Source organism: Condylura cristata, unplaced genomic scaffold (assembly GCF_000260355.1).
Source record: "Condylura cristata isolate star-nosed mole 26May11 unplaced genomic scaffold, ConCri1.0 scaffold00028, whole genome shotgun sequence".
NCBI classification, from domain to species: Eukaryota; Metazoa; Chordata; class Mammalia; order Eulipotyphla; family Talpidae; genus Condylura; species Condylura cristata.
Genome location: NW_004567129.1, coordinates 18,866,259 through 18,874,384, shown reverse-complemented (window position 1 = coordinate 18,874,384; position 8,126 = coordinate 18,866,259).

Sequence of the window (8,126 nt, the reverse complement as noted above, 5' to 3'; positions counted from 1 at the left end):
GAAGAGAGAAAGAAGGAGGAAGGAAAGGAAGAAAGAAGAGAGAAAGAAGGAGGAAGGAAAGGAAGAAAGAAGAGAGAAAGAAGGAGGAAGGAAAGAAAGAAAGAAAGAGAGAAGGAACGAGAAAGAAGGAAACCAGGGGAAAGGTAAGAGGCTTCCTCACCAGCTCCCACAAGCCCTGTCAACCAGACCAGAATCCTGTCTCCCCCCATGATTATATTTTTATATATAATAATTTAGTTTTACATCTTGGTGCATTTTTCCATCTCGGTTGCAACCCCCTTGGGTTTCCCATCCCCAATCCCCCTCTATGATTATTTTGACAACATTCATAAGAGAGGAGAAAGGCACAAGGTGGAGATCTGGAAGATTCATGAAAACGAGATGCCACTATTACTTCGTGGCCCTTCAGGAAGCCTCGCTAACCTAAAAGTCGGCATTTCTATGGCAGGAGTTGTTGTAGGGGATTGCAAGGTCCCGAGTGGATGTTTGAGGTTGGGTGTTGAGGTAGGATGGGAATAAAAGAGCGTCTGTTTCGCAGAAAAGGAGCGGGAGGGCCGGCCGGGCACCCCCCTAAGGCTGCCTTGTGTCCCTAGCTGAGCTGCAGCCCTGTGTAGCCCTTGGAACTCGGAGCCATTGAACTTTGCTTTCCACGCATCCTGCTGAGCCACTTTGCTTTCAGTCAGAAAACAAAGAAATGTCTTCACCATAAATGTTGCCCTGGGCTCCACGGCCTTTTGTTTAGGATTTTACATTCGGCTTCTATCCCAGTTGTTACAACTCGGCACTTACCCAGTAATCTTCTCCAAGGGAAGGAATAACAATAGTTCCTTTGGCTTAATACTTTTTCTAAGACCTCACAATTACTGTTTCCAAAATATCTTCCCTGAAGTTTACAGTACATAAAACAAGAGTGGGTGAGAGGGGGAAACGGCTGTTGGCTCCATGAAGCCAAGCAGCCTTCCCAGGACCAGAACCCAGCTTCACATAAGGATCTGATCCAAGCCTTACATTCATGGAGGAAAGTCTGCGTTCGTTTTGGGAATTTGTGCTACAAGATTTATTCTTTAAGTAGCCCCTGGGCCTTGAGACAACAAAAATTATTCTTTCAGTGCTTCAATCAATTAATCATTGAATAAACACTGAGCTCCCACTACCAGGCATTTCTTATACTTAGGATTTGTTTGTTTATCAGCTTAAAACCCCAGATCTGGGGAGTATCTTAAATCCTGCCTGATCTCCCTCCCTCCTCTCTGTCTTGACTTCTCTTTACACTTCCATGCCAAGAGACTCTTCTGTCCAGGTCTGAATCGATCTGCTGATGAGAATCTCATTACTTCCGAGGTTCCTAAGTTCAGAAGGTGGCTGCTTCCACTGGGCAATTTTAGTGGCACACAGACAATCCTGTCACTGTCGGGGCATGACAGAAACCCAGGGAGGCCAGTTCATTAGGGGCGCAGTGCCCCCAGGGACCCCACTGGAGTGCAGACGCTGGCCTCTTTTAAGACAAAACACCAAACATCATTAAATAGTCACAGAGATTCTTTGTGAGATTCTGTCTTTGCACATTCAGAAGGACACTAATTAGGGGGAGCCCTGCTAGGCTCAGCTCCCCAGGCTCAGAGGGTCTGTCCCGTGGGGGGCTCTTCCTGGCTGGCTACAGCCTTTGGCCCCTGCTTGACACACCCAGTTGTGTTTGCTCCACTCATAAAGGCCTGCCTGCCGGGGAGCTGCCTTTCTCCATCCAGGGGCAGGCCCCCTGTGGGCTGCTGGGAATGAATGACCCCTTTGTCTTCACCTCAGATGTTTGGCAGCTCAGATGTTTCACCTCTGAAAACAGTGGTGAAGGAACAGTCACATGGTTCTGATTGTTTTCTCTGGGATCAGAATGATTTCCTTAGGGCATCTACCACATACCACAGACAAATGCACACTCCCTCACATACACACACACAGACACACCCACACATTCACAAACACTGACACACTCTCTTATACACGCACACACTCACGCACGCTCACACTCAAATACACACTCATCTCATACTCACATGCACTCTCACATACACTCACACACACTCTCACACACACTCACAGGCACACCTCGTGTACACACACTCAAATACACTCACACATACTCACATACACTTATATACACACTCACACATACTCTCATGCATAATGTCACATACACTCAAACTCGTATGCATAATACACACATACACTCGTATGTGCACGCTCACACACATACACATATGCACATCCACACACATGCACTCAGACACACCACACATTCACACACTGACACACCCTTATACACTCTCACATACACTTACACACTCAGACACACTCATGCACTCACACACATTCATATGCACACACACGCGCATCTCATACTTACATGCACACTCACACAAACTCAGACACACTCACATCCACACCTTACATATGCACACACACATACACTCATGTGCACTCAAAGCACACATATATGCACATAAAAACATACTTTCTCTTACACATGCATACATCACACACACACTCATACACACACACTCACACCTATTCTCGCATGCACAGTCACATACACACACTCACACATACTCTCACATGCACAGTGTCACATACACTCAAACTCACATGCACACTCAGTACACACATACACTCATATGCACACTCACACACACTCACACTTAGATGCACACTCTTGTGCATGCACACACACACACACTCCCACATTGACATTCAGATACACACACTCACACTAGACACACACACACACACACACTCTCATACACGCTCTCTCACCGACCCTCTCTCACACTCACTCCTGCCTCAGGGTCAGCAGTGCGCATACACTTCCACAAACTATGATTTGTAAGGAGCCCGGACTCAGACACCGTTGACTCCAGGAGACACCTCCTCTTCCCGGGTTTAGTGATCATCCAGGTGTAAGCGACAGGGTGTGATTCTCTCGGCCTGTGAAGGGGCAGGGAGCCAAGGCCCCCACACCTGCTCATGCCAAGGAGGCTCCTGGAGCCTTCAGCAGAGGGCTCCGGCTGCTGGATGCAGGAATAAATGAATAAACAACCAGCTGTGGAAAGAAGGAAGAGAAGGGAAGGGGGGAGCAGAGTGCTTGTTGCAAAACTTCAATGTCAATGAGAGGTCGACCTTGCTGCCGCACCTGAGTCGGCGTTTCTCGGTCCCTGCCCTTTTACACAGGTGATCTTTGTCCTCGAAAGCTGCCGCGCCCTGTAGGGGTCTAGCAGCCTCTCGGCCTCCCCCCACTAGATTGCGGTAGCAAAGCGCCACTGGCTGAGACAGGCCTCATGTCTCAGGTCTTCAAGGCCCAACGACGGGGCAGGGCCAGTCACCCCTGGTTGAGAACCACTGAGTTTGAATGAATCAGGACAAGAATTGCACGCGCACTACAGAGTGGGCTCTAGAGGCTGCAGTTGGGTAAGAGCCCGGCTTTTAGAGTCCCTAAGCCTGGGCCTCCTGGTGGGCAGTGGGTTAAAGCACAGCACTGAGAAGCTAAGGCCACTTCCGCATGAGTTCGATCCCCGCCTGTCCCGGAGGTGACCACATGGCACAGCAGACCTCTCCTGACCTGCCCGCTGCTCCCCTCAGCAGTGTACTTCGTCGATCTGCCTGTTCTGCTCCCCACTCTGTCCCTGGTGAATCCTCTCACCCTCTGCATCTCTGGCCTGTACCCCAGTTCTGTATGACAAATTAAATCTTAAAAAAAAAAAAAAGAATCCCTAAGCCTGGCCCTGTGACCCTCCCTCCCTCGGCTCTGCCCAAGCTTGAGGAAGCCCTGAGGATTGAGTGAGCACCCACAGGCCAGGAGCTTAACGCAAGCGGGGGCAGGGAGCTTCCGCAGGCTCGCGGGCTGCTCAGGCCCACAGTCAATCCGGAGTTTCCTGTCTCCATATCTCAGACACAGGAACACGGGGAGTCGGGCTGCTGGCAGTATCCATGACCCCTGGACTCCCTCCTGGGGCACACACATGCCAGGGACTGAGAAAGGGGGCTGTTTCCCACGGAAGCCAAGGCTGCTGACTTCTTAACAAGCACTTTCTGCAGGCCTCTGACCAGCCGGGCCAGAGGTCAGATTCCCAGCCCTCACATTTTCCTTTGTGCAAAAGGAAAAGCCCCGTGGCGCTAACAGACACCTCTGTCCTCTGGTTACTCGAGCCAGGTCCAAGAGTCCTGCAGCTTGGGCGTCACGATCGTTCCCCCGACCCTGCTTCCCAGGCCGCACCTGCCTACTGTCCCGAGTCCCATTTGCTTGCCCACTTTTACCTTTGTGTGTAAGTAAGCCTTTCCACTATGCCCTGGGTTGGAAGTTTGTTTTTAAAGATTTTTAATATTACATAGAAGAACCAGGGTGCAGGCCAGAGGTGGGGGGGGGGGGGGCGAGAGGATTCACCAGAGACAGAGTGGGGAGCAGAAGAGGCAGGATGAGTGAAATACACTGCTGAGGGGAGCAGCGGGTGAGACAGGAGAGGTCTCTTGCGCCATGTGGGTCAGCTCCCTGGCTGGGGATAGAACTCGTGCTGTAGTGACTGGCGATAGCTTGATAACACTGAGACTTAACCCCTGCACCACCAGGGAGGCCCCTCTGATTTGGAGTTCTGTAGCAGCGCCCTCATCACCCAGCTCTAGGGCATCTTCCAAACCACCAAACGTCATTGCTTTTCTAAATTACAACTATGTGTAAAATCCTTCCATGGCTCCCATTCCTTTTAGACTAAAGTCCTTGGCTTGAGCTACACGCTCCTGAAAATTCCTTGACTACCTCCCCTCACCTTTCCAGAAGTCTCTTTCCCACTCCCATTCGCTGCTGCTCCTTGCCAAGCCAGCCCCAGACAGGCCTCTGAAGGTGCCCACTCCTTCCAGCACCGGCTGATCCCCTGCCACCCCGGTGCTCCAAGGCCACACATGGCCAAGAGCCTAGAAAGTAGCCAGTGTTTGCCGTGTCAAAGTCATCGATGTGTGAGATTCTGCATTTGAAAAGAAAACCCAGAAATCCAAATGAGTTAAACATGCACATACCTAACAGGAAGCTGCTGTGCAACTCATGATTATCTACAGAAATAGATTAATTTCTATTACAGATTGTTTTGACAAAACCCAATTTGACATGTAATACGAGCTACACATATACATTTATATTTAATACAAAATGAGATGGAAATGGCATTGTCAACATAGGCTTGATCGTGAAACAGTTTAAAAATAGCTGTTTCAGTCCTGGGTCTGGGAATGTCTTGGTCCCCCGCCTCCGGCTTGACGCACCGGCTATGTTCGCTTAAGGTGTACAACATCATGAGGTGAGAGACAGAGCTTCAGAGTGATTAGCATGGCCCCGCCTCATCTCGTTACAAAAATAAATGTTCCCTGGTGATGAGAACTTTTGATTTACTCTTAGCCACCCTAGAATCGTGTTCAATATAATCATCAGGCTATAAACTACGTTGCCAATACTTGTTTTTTAAAGATTTGTTTATTGATGCCAACAGAACTGGGGTATACGTCTCCAATACATCTCACTGTGATAACTGAAAGTTTGTCTTTCTTACCAGCATCATCCAGTCTCCCTTCTGCCTACCTTTCGCCTCTAGGATCTGTTGCAACTGGAGTTTGATTTTCATTTTAGATTCCACTTCGAATTTCGAGAGCAGACAGTAGTCATCTAAGAAAGGGGACTTACGTTACTTAGCAAATCTCCCAGTGCCCCCCTCACCGTCTACATAAATGCAGATGTGACACCCCACCATTTCTTTACTACTCATCCACATCAGTGGCCCCTAGATGGTTTTCCTGTCTTGGCTGTTGAAAAGAGCCGTGCAGCAGACATGGGCTAGAGTCTTCATAGGTGATGATTTTGTTTCCTTTAAAAACCCAGAAGTGGGGACCTCTTTGATGGTACACTATGAAGCTATCTGCAGCCACTGCACAAATTCAATCCCCGGCCAGGGAGGTGACCCACAGGGCACAGCAGACCTCTCCTGTCTCCCTGCTGTCGCCCTCAGCAGTGTACTTCATTAGATCTGCCTGTTCTGCTCCCCACACTCTCTGGTGAATCCTCTCACCCCCTCACACACACACCTCTGGCCTACATCCCAGCTCTTATATGCATAAATAAAAATAAATATTAAAAATAAACAACCTGGCTGGTGGTGCAACAGGTTAGGATGCAGCACTGTGAAGCTGGCTGCAGCTGCTTCAGTGCGAGTTTGATCCCTGCCCTGGAAATGACCCACATGGCACAGGAGACCTCTCCTGACCCGCCCACTGCTCCCCTCAGCAGTGTACTTCCTCGATCTGCCTGTTCTGCTCCCCTCTCTGTCTGGTGAATCCTCTCACCACCCCTGCACCTCTGACCTGTACCCCAGTTCTGCATGCATAAATAAATACATCCTCAAAATAGCATCCCACGGTAGCTGCAGTGTTACATGCCTGTCCCAGCACCTGCAACAACTGACATCCCATCAGCCCTGCTCAATGGTCGCCTTCTGTCCAGTCTTCACCGAGATTTGCCATCTGCTGCCTTTGGAGAAGAGGAGCTCACGCACCCCTGGAGACGCACCCCTGTGCTGGGTTTGCATACCCGAGTAGATGTGGGGCAACATTCCAGCACTTCCTGGGGGTTTTGTGTGTTGAGTTTTGCCGTGGAGTTGTGTGAGTTCTTCATGTAGTTGAGCCTCTTACAGTAAGATGTGCAACAGTTTTCTCCCACTTTCTAGTTACCCTTTCAGCTCAATCATCTCTTTTGCTGTGCTGCAGCCCTTAGTCTGATGGAATTGTGTGTGTGTGTGTGTGTGTGTGTGTGTTTTAATCTGATGCTTCTGCGTTAGGTGTCTTAGCCACAAACCCGGGGCACAGACCCATGTGAGGCCGCTTACTTCGCATGGTTTCCTCGAGATGAAGAGTTTCGGGTCATACACTGAAGTAGTCCATCCCTTTTGCGTTAACTGGGGGAAGACAGGGCAGTAGTTTCCTTCTTTTATAGGAATGCATACATGATATGTTCATAACAAACTTTATGAAAGGGACTGTCATTCCCTACTGAATATTTTTGAGATATATATATATATATATATATATATCAAATTGCAGTTGTCAAGGAGATGCATAAGTTTTTATTTCTGGGCTTTCAATTTGTTCCACTGCTCTGTATGTCTTGTTATATACATACTGAACTGCAGGTATCACTTTAAAATAGTCTTAAGTCAAGAAGCATGCCAGCTCAGGGTTTGCTCCCTTTTCCTACAAATGCTTGAGCAATTTGGGGGCCTGGGGGGGGCCCTATGAAGTTTAGGCTTACTGCTTCTCGCCTCTGGAGTAACTACCATTGCACGCTCCAGAGAGACTGCATGAAAGCCACTGATGGCTTGGGGTGGCGTTAAGACAGACTTTCCCCATGTGTGACTATGCTCTCTTCCCATTATGGAAGGCATCTTAATTTTCGTCAGTGTCTTCTAGTTTTCCATGTAAAAGTCTTTCACCCCTTTAGTTATATGTATTTCTAAGTATCCCTGGAATTCCCAGCCTTGGTAGGCCAGCACTAATAAGACCACAGTTTTGGCGAGGAGAGGAGTTTTATTTCTCAACAAAGAAGGAAGCAGCAGGTGGCCAACAATCTGATGCCTCGGAAGGTTTGCTGTGTATGTTTTGAAGTTTCTTTGCAGCAGAAGCCTTTGCCCTTACAATGCAAGGAAAATAAAGCAAACGGGTACATACAAAAATCAGGGTTTAGTAAACAAGCTTATTGCCAAGGCAGGGAGGTGAAGTTCATTGCTGTCTCACAAGTCAGTTCAGACTGTAATCCAGTAACTTCCACCTGCAGGTAATTCCTTTGTAAGGTATAAAGAGAGTAGTAAGTTATTGTGAGTCTATCACAAATGTTTACATGTTTTTATTCTTTAGAAGGCTGTACATAAAACACCCATGATGTGCAAAGGAATCCCTTCTGATTTTATCTTTTATTTTCCTCTTTGCAGATGGGGTTGAATTTGTGTTGCCTGATCCATCATGTAAGATCTTTGGTGCAATGAAGAGGAGGTGGTGGTAGGAGGGTGGAAGGGAGGACAAGAGGAGAGGGAGATAGGGAGGGAGAGAGA